The sequence below is a fragment of the Condylura cristata genome, unplaced genomic scaffold (genome assembly GCF_000260355.1).
Source record: "Condylura cristata isolate star-nosed mole 26May11 unplaced genomic scaffold, ConCri1.0 scaffold00006, whole genome shotgun sequence".
NCBI lineage: Eukaryota > Metazoa > Chordata > Mammalia > Eulipotyphla > Talpidae > Condylura > Condylura cristata.
Window position 1 is genome coordinate 56,481,926 of NW_004567107.1, and position 12,746 is coordinate 56,494,671.

The window sequence follows — 12,746 nt, forward strand, 5'->3', positions numbered from 1 at the left end:
AGATTCAAATTAAAACCACAATGAGATACCACCTAATACCAGTGAGAATGTCACATATAAAACAACTAGCAACAACAAAGGTTGGCGATGTTGGTGGGAATGCAAACTAGTACAACCACTATGGAAAACTGTTTGGAGATCCCTCAAACTGCTAAACATGGAGCTTCCATATGACCCAGCAATCCCAGTCCTAGGTATCTACCCAAAAGACACAAAAACACTGATTCAAAAAGATATCTGCAACCCCATGTTTACTGCTGCCTTACTTACAATTGGAAAGACATGGAAACAGCAGCCCAAATGCCCAAAAGCGGATGACTAGGTTAAGAAGATGTGGTAAATATACACAGTGGAATATTACTCAACAACCAAAAAAAAAAAACCACATGCCTTTTGCAGCAACATGGATGGAGCTGGAAAAGATCATGCTTATTGAAGCAATCCAGAAACAAAAGGGAAAATACCAGATGGTTTCACTCATAGCAGGAGTATAATGAACCAGGCGAGAAAATAATAGTAATAATGAACAGCTATATACCAGAGACATTTTGTGGGGTGGAGTGGGGAATGGGATCAAACAGTGGGGGGAGGGAAATGCACTGGACTATGGTGATGGCACATGTGTGATTTGGTGATGGAAGTCCAAAGGGATTAAAGCTGAGATGGGAAAATGCATAAAATGATGCATTTTATATTATTTATAAGAATATATATATATATGTTGTAGGCCTTACCAGGTTGAGAATGCCCCTTACTCTTACTACTTGGCTGAAAGATTTTATCATAAATGATGTGGAGTTCTATCTTCTTTCTCTATTTATTGAGATGATCATTTGTTTTTTTCTCCTTTAGCCTGTTAATGTGATATATCATTTTAATTGCTTCTCTAAGTTGAAAACAGCCTTGCAATCATGTATCAGCTAAGTCCCACTTTGTCATATAAGGTGCCTAATGATGTATTTCCGGGGTTCATTTTCTAAGATTTGGTCAATGTATTTGCAGATACATTCATGAAGGATATTGAATTGTGACATCAAGTTTATGTTGACTTCATGAAATTGAGTCAGATTTAAACTAACTCCTTTTCCTAAGCAAGTTCATGAAAAATGGCTATTTTTCTTCTTTAAATATAAGTTTTCTAATTAAACCACCTGGGTCAGGAATTGTATTCTGGGAAGGTTTCTAAAAAATTGAAACTTCTTTACAGTTACCTTGTCACAAAGATTAAATTTGAAAATTTCAAGGCATGAATAATGTTTGCTACTAAACTTGAATGCCCCAATACGTTCAATGATCTCTTTAACATTTTTAAAATCAGTAATTTGTATTTTCTATCTTCTTTTAAAAATTATCAAAGTATCTCAAGTGTTTCTTCTAAATTAATTTCTATGATAGAATTAAGTCCCAATAATCTAAAACCTCTATTGTATTAAATAAAATAAAATTTCCTATGGATCTAAGTAGCACTAGCTGTGGAAGAACAGAGAAAACAGACAATTCAATATAATATGCTCTGTCTCTCTTGTAGAACCCCAGTTGAAAATACCAATTTTATTGATCTCTTATAACTAATTTTTGTTTCATTGATTTGCTTTCTATTATTTGTCTGTTTTCTGCTCCATCCATTTCCATACTTTATTATCTCCTTCCTTCTATTTACTTTGGGAATAATTTGTTGTTCTTTCATTTCCTGAGGTGCAAGCCTGGATGTTTGAGTCAAAGCAAAATGTAAAGATTTACTACTGTACATTTTCTTCTAAAGAATGCTTTTTCTGCACTGTATTTTCATATTTAAAGGAAAACTCATGCAACCTATCAACTTTGATACTTTGTTTTTATTAGCCTTTAGTAAAATACTTTTTAATTACCCTGGTGATTTATTTGATGAGTGTATAATTTAGAAGTATGCTGCATAATTTCCAAATATTTGAATATTGTGTGGAATGCTTCTATTATTGATTTCTGATTTAATGCTTTATGAAGAGGGAAAATGTACTATAAAATTTTAATAATTTTAGCATTCTAAGCACTTTTTAATGGCTCATCATAGAGTCTTGATAAATATCCCATGTATATTTGAAAGAATTTTATGAATTTTTGAAATATAGTATTCTATTATCTAACAAATACAATGGTTAAGTCTCAGTATTTACAGAATTCACCCCATTTGTCATATCAATTGCTGAGAACTCCGATTATGGACATGTCTACCTTTGTTTCCAGTCCTATAAGTTTTGGTCCCTATTTTTAGACTTGTTATAGAGCATTCACTTTTAGGATTCTTGATAAATAATAATTCATAATTTACATAATTTTTAAATGACCCTTTATCTCTCATAATACCTCTTCCCTTGAACCTTGCTGCATTTTTATACTTAAGAGAACAATTCATGAAACCTATAAAAAGGGCTACAATAAAAAGTAGCGGCAACACTCACTGCTGGCAAAGTACAGAAAAACTGCATCATACATTGCTGCTAAGATAATAAAATGATAAGACCACTCTAGAAACCAGTTTCTTATAGAACCAAACATGCCTTAGAACCAACAGTTGTAGGAGCATTTATGTCAGAGAAATAAAATTGATGAGCACACACAAAAATCACATATGCAAGTGTTCACAGATTTTTTTTTGGAAAGAGTCAAAAAGTGGAAACAACCCAGAAACCCTTCAATAGGAAAATGTTAAACAAACTGTGGTATAGCTAAGTTATGGAGTATTACTCTGAATAAAAAGGAACAAGTTACCAATATATGCAAAAATCTGGATGTGTAGTCAGGTAGTTGTTCCAGACAATCCCAAAAGGTTAATAACTATATTAATTTCATGTATTACATTCTTAAAACTCTAAAATCATACTAATGGAGAACAGATGAGTGGGTGCCAGAGGTCAGGGGTAAGGCATTGGAGGGAAGGGGGCTGTGGACAAAAGGAGCAACATGTGTGTTAATTCCAAAATCCATTTATTTTGGGGTCCATTTTTATTGCCTCATCATTCTCCTAGTTAAGTCCCACTTTTTCCTACTTCTTCACATCTTCAAAGGATTATTTTATACTAGGTTATAGATTCTTTATTGTTATATTGCTCTGAATATATTGGTCTGAGGTCTTCCTCCAAAGAGTGTGGTGTTCTGTTCTGACAGGCAATTTATTGACAGGTCAGCTTCATCCTAGCTCAGCTTGCTTAGAAGATTTTTCATGGTGACTCAAAGTAGCCCATCTATTCATGACTTTTCTGGGGTTTCAAGTGACTGCCCAGAGTCTTCATAAGTCTTCAGAGTCACTTAACTTCTATTTAACAGTTCCATTTCCTACATGGTACCAGATTCTGTTCACTCACATTTACTTAACAGTGAATCCTTGCATACAGTTTTCTATTCGATAAAAAAAAAAATCAAAAGGACCCTTACATCTGTATCTTAAACTTTCCTATCTATTTATCGACCTCCTTACTCAGTAACCTCATCCATAATTTTCAGACATATCAGCAAACCCCCAAATTTCTCTTACCTCTGCCTAGGGAAACCACTGCTTTAAAAAGAAACAAAAACACTTAAAAATGTTCGGCTCAACTTTTTTTTAAATTGGCTCCATTCTGTGCTGAGGTTTGGATAGTGCTTTCAAGCAGAAAACTGGAGAGAAATATGTTGTTTTTCTTATCTCAAGTATCACAGTCCTGAGTATCTGTTGTCCAATATCTTCACATATTTGTTCTGACGTTTCTTCAGAGCAAAAAGTTAAGTCAAACAATAATTTCTACATAATAGGTAGAACTGCATCTATTTTTAAATATGATACTTTCTTTCATTGAATGTGACTCAGTGCCTGGTATATATCAGATGCTCAATAAATGAATTAAATTCTTGGTGGGTTCTATTTTCACCATTGTATGTGTGAACAAACTAAATATTGCAGAAGACAAATGGGGAAAATGGGTAGGAAACTATAATGGTTAAATAAGTGCTGGGATCTGCAAGCCACAGCTCACCAGCCAAACCAGGGTCACTTATCTTTGTAACAGTTTCCTGCAACACCTCTATACTCATGCCTATTGTCTGTTAGCTTTCATGCTATGATGACTAACTTGAATAGTGAGGCCTACAGGATTTAAAATATTTACTATCTGGCCCCAAGAGAAGTTTGCTAACACCTGATTTAGTACATGCGATATGCCAGACAATATGCTCAGCACTGTTACACAGTTTTCACCTCATTAAAATTAACAGCCATGCTGTGAAATAATCAACAACGCCATTATCCAGATGCAGATTCTGTGACCCAGAGAGGTAACCTGTCACACATCCTAAGGCACACAGTGGTAGAACACAAATTTTAGACCTGGCTTCATGGACTCTCACTAGGTTAACTTTTAGCAGGCAGAGAATATGTGAAGTGGAAGGGTTTTTCAGTGATCTGCTCAATGTCACATGGGCAAGTAGAACTAAGGCTAAGGAAGCTGAAGAGCTGGCTTTATATACTATAATAAGAATAGTTTAAACCATCACTATTTATAATGAAATGTGTATAGGTTGACCCCTGTACTGTTTAAGAATATGTGTGGTGTGTCGTGTGTGTATATATGTGCACATATATAGCCATACACGTACACATACCAATTTGCATGTATTTGTATCTATATCCATAATATACCTATCTGTGTATATGCGTATTCATATGTCGTTATTTCTCACAAACTTTCTATGAAGATATTGTTTTAGGAATAGAGAGAGACACTTAGAAGGGTTATATTACAAAATTGTAACTAGTAAATTAATAATTCAACCTGGTTTTCCTAAATCACTAGCTCTCTGTCCTTGTCTTTCTTTCATTCTTTCCCAACTGTGATCCCTAGGTTTCCATGGCCTTAACTATCACCCCATGACTTGGGGAAGGATAATGCCTTGGAGGGCCTCAATAGTCACAAAAAACCATTTGCAAACATATTTTCTGGGGCTGCTTGGCAATCTTTCAGTTCTCACTCCCAGCCTGTCAAGACGTGGTGCTTTTCTTTCCTCTCTTTTTGTAAGTACTTTAAGCTCTGAGCCATCAGCATTTAATTTTAAATTATCTTCTGATTTCCTACGTGGGCAGAGGATGAGAGTAGTCTGGGGAAAAAGTGGTAGTGACAATAAATGAGAAGAGAAGCATTTGTGAAAATCTTTTTTTTCCTTTTCAAGAAGAGCCATAATAGTGTTTTGTATCAACATGACTCCTTCCTTCAGCTGTAACAAAGTTAGAGAAAGTGTTGATGCTATAAATTGAGAGTTGAAGAGGTGACTCTATTGACCCAGTCTTTTCAATGAGATTGGTTTGATAGGTTCCCTGTATAGAAGCCAGTACAGGAATGTTTCTAAAGCAATGTCATCTTTGCCAGTAGCCCTTTCCTCCCTCCTAAGTCTCTTCTCTTTCCTAGGGTGTTCCCAGATTCTTCGAGGCCACTGGTGTCCTCTGTGTATGCTCTTCTTCCAAACCACAGCAACCTCCTGTGGCGTCCAAGTTCAAACTACTCAGGGGGAGAGTTAGGGATAGAACTTAGCATTTCTCAATCGGGTTCTTTGATAACTAGTTCAAAAGAGAGCTCTTTTATCATAAACAGACCAACAGATGTTACACAGACACAGAGTGTCACATCTATAGGACAACTAAGAATCTGATGGAATACAAGATGCCACGTCTGTGGACAACTTTTTGGAGGATTTTTGTTCATGTAAAGGCAAAGGGATGCAGGTCACAGTTATCCCCCATAGATACTCTGAATAGGTTGTCTTATTTTTAGAAATGTTCCAAAGGTGAGAAATAGCAGTGGAGTAAGTGTGTAAAACCTGAATGCAAATGTGACATCTTCTATAGCCAGTCAGAAAACTCCCAGTGCTTTAGGACTATGCTGTCATTTCTCCAATAATAGACACTGCACTAACATTCTATCCCAACGGAAGCAGCAGAGAAGACCTGACAGCCTAAGAGAGACCAAGGAGTGGAAAAATCACAGCCAAGGAGAATTCAAGCACTAAGTAGGACAACAATCCCACAGGGCCCAGAAGCTGGCCACCCTTTCACCTACATCCTCACCAAAAGTTTTTAATTGAGTCTATTGAGGATTTCATTTATTCCTTGTGGGGATACATTCTTGATTTTATATTAGCAGTTAACAAGGAAATTGGGTACATTGTAGAACCAATAGCTGGAACACATAAGTTGCACAAGGCAAAAGCTAAATATCTTTCCATTTTAATGCATTTTTTAAAGATATTTATTTAATCATGTAGAACTGGGGTACAGGCCAGAGATGCGGAAGGTGAGAGGATTCACCAGAGACAGAGTGGGGAGCAGAACAGGCAGATCACGAAGCACACTGCTGAGGGGAGCAGCGGGCGGGCCAGGAGAGGTCTGCCTCGCCATGTGGAGCTCCTCCTGGTGCGCGGGCATCGAACTCATGCGGAAGTGGCTTAAGCTTCTTAGTGCTGTGCTTTAACCCACTGCGCCATCAGGGAGGGCCTATCTTTCCATTTTAAGTCATCACAAAGAAGCATGTATCATGCTTGCTGGATTATGCTTGTCTTGAACCAGCTCACTTTCTTCCAGTTTGCCTACTTCCATGAGTGTAACCTTTCCTGACATCCAAACCTCAATGTCGTCTTCTTGTTCTCCCTCATTTACCCAAACCTAGCCTGATAATGCATTCTGACCTTACAGACATTGGCTGATCAGTTACTTAGAAAAGTAGCAAGAGTCAAGACAGGATTACCACAGCATCAGATAAGAATTACTTGATCAAAACCATTTGCCTGTTCTCTGCCTCAAATGCCTGTGACAGCAAAGCAGGGAACCCCAGATGAAATGAGTAGACCATGCTCTTCTTCACGATAGGAGTCAGGGCCTTAGATTGCTAGGTCTAAGTTGGAAAAAGGAAAGGACATGAAATTGGAATTTTTACACTTTCACAAGTTGGGCTTTGTCCTAATGAAAAGGATCTATAAACCATTGGAATCTTCTTAAAGTACTAACAGAGGACAGACATGGAGTGAACAGACAAAGCATATTTAAGATGGCAACTGAAAAAAAAAGCCTTTTCAGATTGATGCATTACTGAATTCAGACTTATAAACAGTTTACATTTTTTTGTAATTTAATTTATGTAACCAAGACACAAGCAGAAAACACATCTTTTAGAATCACATAAGTCTTATTTCAAATCTGATTACTTCCCATCTCTTGAGTCTGTTTTTATATCTATAAAATAAGAACATCATCTATCTCCTGTACAATCATCATGAGAATTACTTGGGATGACGCAAAGACAGTGACTAGCACAATACTGGACACAATAAGCATTCAACAAATCATTTCAGTTTCTCATCTGATTACCTTTAATGTCTGTTTCCTCTCATTTCCACCAATCCAAATGCTATGATTCTCTTTCAGGTTCCACCTCTTATGAATTCATCCCTAACCATCATATTTGAGAGTTTTGTTCAAGTATTTGAAAGTCATTGTCAGGAAAAAGAAAGGGTAGACATTTTGCACAGCTCCCATGGGGCAATTTTTTTTATAGAAATAAAAAGAAACAGGCTTTAGTTCAGTATCTGAAATTGCTTTTCCAACAATTTAAGCTAATCAATAATAGATTAGAAAGAGTGAACTCCTCATCTTCACAAATAGGGATGCCACCCAGTGCTACCACATAACAGTATAGGCAAGCTTTGGTCTCTGATAGATTGAGCTCCCTTCCTGATTCTGCCACTTATGAGAAGCAAGACTTTGGTCAAGTTGTGTGACCTCTCAGCATCTAGTCATTTAAGGTGAATTTAGTCTCAATGCTGCCTACTGGTCAGATCTGTCCTAGAGATAGTATGTTACAAGAACCTCCCTCTTGGCTACCAACAAAAAGCAAAATAAAATCCTGCCTTGACCTCCCTGGGCACAAAGGTATCAGGTTAGGACAGAGAAATGCTGGGTTCACAGGCCTTAGCAAAATGTAGGGACATTCTTAATATTTGTCAGGATCACAGAAGCTGGCAAAGCAATAGTGAAAGTCCAGCTCAGAGGGAAGTTTTATGGCATAGGCTTTTAAAGGGAAAATTGTTTCAGACACTTACAACAGCTTCATGATACCCTCCCTGTAGCTGCCCTGAGCACCACACATTCAATAACTGGGGCAGGAACACTTTTCTGAAGGGATGTAAGACAGCATACAAATGGGACTTTGCTTTCTTTCCAGAAGGAATTGTCTTATATTTTCCCAGGCTTTAGGCAATCTCTGTCTATAGTATCCTTTAAATGTTATCAAAATTTACAGGTATAAAAACTAAGATTCTGGTTCCTCCATTGTGGCAAAGTGGGTTAAAGCACAGCACTAAGAAGCTAAAGCCACTTCAGCAAGAATTCAATCCCCGCCTGCCCCGGAGGTGACCACAGACCTCTCCTGACCGGCAGCCCGCTGCTCCCTGCAGCAGTGTACTTCGTAGATCTGCCTGTTCTGCCCCCCCCCCCACTTTGTCTCTGGTGAAGCCTCTCACCATCCCTGTGCCTCTGGTCTATACCCCAATTGCATAAATAAATAAATCTAAAAAAAAAAAATTAAGATTCTATGCACCAATTATTTGGTTCTATGCAACATCTATTATCAATATGTCAGAATGACTGACAATATAACCAAAATCCCATTGCACATATCTCAGCAGTTTTATTGCGGTATAATTGACATATAACTCTCTTTAAGATATACAATGCATTGATCTGATATACTTTTATGTTGCAAAGTAATTGTCACCAAAGAATTAGCTACAAAAACCTACTATTTCTTTGTTCTGTAGCAAATTTAAAATCTACTCTTACTTAGCAGCTTCCAAGTATACAATACAATACAGGAATATTACATAGTCTTGGCTCCTTTGTCATAAAAAAACAAATACACATGAATTTATTTCTGAGCTCTTTGTTATAGTTCACTGATATATGTGTCTGTTTTATTTCAATCCCAAAATTTTCATTATTATAGCTATTTAATGTAGTTTGGAATCTGGAAATAGGATGCCTCCAGCTTCATTCCTCTTTTTCAAGATAGTTTGTTACCTGGGTTTTTTTCTGGTTCCCTATAAATTTTAAGATTGTGTTTGTTTCTCTTTTTAAATTTCACTAGAATTTTGATAAGAATGGGATTGAATCTGTGATCTCTTTGGCTAGTATGAACATTTCTATAATAATAATTCTTCTAAAGCTTGAGTACAGAATATCCTTTTATTATATCTCTTTTATTTCTCTTTAATCATAAATATATAATATCTTAAAATTTTCAGTGTATAGATTATTTAACCTACTTGGTTAAGGTTATTCCTAAGGATTTCATTCTTTTAAATAAATGGGTTGCAGTGGATTTCTGTATATTGATTTTGTATCATGTCACTTCACTAAATTCTTTATTAGTTTTAGTGATGTGTGATGGAGTCTATAAAGTAACATCTGCAAATAGAGACAGTTTCACTTCTTCCTTTTAAGTTTGGATGTTTTTCATTCCTTTTTCTTGCCTACTTGCTCTAATATGGATTTCCATTAGTAAGCCAGGTTGAATAAACCTGGTATGATTAGACATCCTTCTCTGATTCCTGATCTCAGTAGAAAGGCTGTCAGCTTTTGACCATTGAGTACAATGTAAGCTGTGGGCTAGCATATATAAAAACTGTTACATTGAGACATAATCTGTCTAAGCCCAGTTTGTTGAATGTTAAAATGTTACAAATTAAGCAGAAAACTAATTAAATCAATATAATAGACTGAATGCACAGGTTCACCTCCCAATATTGAAAAGCCTTGAATGACAGAACACAATTTATAAGAATGCCTTCTTCATGTATCTGACAAAAGTCTATTGTCCTACCATGTTCTACATATCACAGTAGAAAACATGATAAGAAACTTCCTGATCTCATGAAGTTTACATCCTAATTAAAGTGAAGAGGATACGAGATAAAAGATAGCAGCCAAACATATAAATATACTAGGTAGTTACAGATAATGATGTATATTATGTAAGTAATAGAATACCATGACAGAGAGTAACTGGCAGGAGGAGTTTGAGGACTATCTCATTGGTATTAGTCAGGAAACTCTTTTTAGAGAAGGTAATATCTGAATTGTCCAAAAAACCGTATTTCAAAAAAAAAAATGCTGAGGATATAATATTCTCTGTAATGGAAACAACAATTTCAAAAGTGTAAAGTAGATCTGAAGGCCCATCCAAGGAAAAAAAAGCAGATTCCTAAGAGAAAAGTAACACCCTCGAATGAAACTTCTTTAATGTCTACAACAAAGAAATGGGAAGAGACTGGACTGTTAGGGAGCAAAGAAAAATTTTCCTACACAAATGTGAGTTTAAGTAAGAACTCAGAGAGTGAAAAAATTAAGAAATCCCAGGCAAAAGTCACGGTAAAACAAAGGACAGGTGCACAGGAAATACCAGCCAAGGAAGTGCAGGGGCCCAAAAGAAACAAAAAAACATATACGTGTGTGTGTGTGTGTGTGTGTGTGTATGGAAACTGCACTTCTTTGGCTGGTATTTCCTGTGCACCTGTCCTCTGTTTTACCTTGACTTTTGTCTGGATTTCTTAATTTTTTTTTTTTTTTGGTATACACACATACTGGACAATTCAGGTATTACCTTCTCCAAACACACACACACACACACACACACACACACACTACTTATTTTACTCAAGTGCCCAACCTTTTAAGACGTCCTAAAAAATGGCACATTGTAAGCACTCAGCCCTTTCCATCTCTTCTTCTTGGAGAAAGGAAGTCCTATGTGACAGGTTACTCCAGACAACCTTCAATATTCTTTCCAGATCTATAATTTCTAAATGTTAGATAATATTATAAAATAACATCAACTAACATATCTAAAATTAGGTAACTTGTTTTCCTGTCAGAAACAGAGAAACAATCAAATTTCAAGTGCAAATAACTGACAGGCTGATTTTTACTTTGAAGTACCAAAAAAAAAAAAAAAATTCTTGCTGGTATTTGTGAGCCTACTAAATATTCTGAAGGAAAAATATAACATTTGGAGATTTCAATTCTAAATATTACTCACTTCAAAACCTGGTATACTGACCTCCTGAGAAAGTATGATTTAGTGCTTACATACTGGTGTGTAGAAAACAGCATCCTTTCTGGGCCAAGACATAGTGCCAAATTCCTCTTTGACATTGGGAAAGTGACGTCCCCTTTTACCTCAGGTAACTCAGCAAAAGGGTAAAACAAATAAAAAGAGATGTTCTACACACACCAGATCTTGGCTCTTAGAGTGCTAAATTATAAATTATGTTTTTACAATCATATATATCATTGAGGTAATTACAGAGCCCTCTAATCCATCCAATCATCAATTATTTTAAATTCTTCCTATGTGCAAAACCCTGAGCATGATACTGCTCAGGTCACAGAATGGTAAACACAGCCCTGTACTTCTTACAATATAGAAAAATGGTCTTTTCTTACTATAAAAATAAGGAGGTATAGGAACCATCTCTGCCTTTTCCAGGTAAGAATAACTGCAATTGTTCAAAGTACTTAAGGCATCCTGATTTTGGATAACTCTGATTTTAGAATATTCTACCCCACTTAGGAGAATCTTCTATGTATGAAGTTATTTAAAGCCTAGAGACATGAGCTGATCTGGGAGAGTTAGCCACAGGAAGACTGGCTCATTCCTGAAATTCATGTTGATCAGTAATCTTGGTTCTGGCAATGGCTTAGAGTTAAAAATAACTTTCCGAGAGAGAAGAATATATAGGTCCATCAGGAAGGGAAAACATGGGAAAAGGAAGATGCTGCATTTTTCCATGAGCTTTGTAGTGGCGTCAGTTAATATAAATCATGGTTTGGCGTGGGAGTAGGAAAAAGCAAGAGGCTTGGCTGCTAGTCTTTTCAAAGAACAATCTCCGCGAGTCATAGTGACTGATTACTATGTGTAATGAAAGATAGGGAATGTCAGTGATGATGGAGTTTTCAAGCCTGCCTAAGTGGGGAAATGTTGGTGTTATTGATGAAGGAAAGGAATTTAACATGCTGAGCTCAGTGTGGATAGAAGGAGAAGGATGAGCTCAGTTTGGCAAGTGTTCATTTGAAGGAAGAAAATGCAACAGTCAAGGGGCACTGTTAGGCAGGAATTAAAGACAACACAGCTGGAACTCAGGTGAGAGAACAAGGTTGAAGGTATAGATTTGGGTGTCATTTGTACAAACATTATCTGGAAGCAGATGGAACATTTGTAGAAGGAAGAAGAGCCTAGCATTCTGGCTGAAATTTCACAAACACTCAGAGCTTGGGGACAGAAAGAAAAAAATGTCAGAGATTGATTAAGGCGGTAAAATGACACCTTGGCAACTGATAGAGAATATGTTAAGGTTTCAGGACTGTGGTCAATATAGCCTAACCTTCTTATTCAAGGAGTCAATAAAGGAAAAGAAAGAAGTTGGTAGCTACAATGAGCACAAAGATCATACTAAGGTTTTCTTTTATTGTAAGATTTATTTTTAATTATTTAGGCACACAACTGGGGTATAGGCCAGAGGTGTGGGGTGGGGGTGAGGATTCACCAGAGACAGAGTGGGGAGCAGAATAGGCAGATCTATTAAAATTCATTGCTGAAAACTAGTACAACCACTATGGAAAATTGTTTGGAGGTTCCTCAAACTGCTAAACATGAGCTTCCCTACGACCCAGCAATCCCACTCCTAGGTATCTA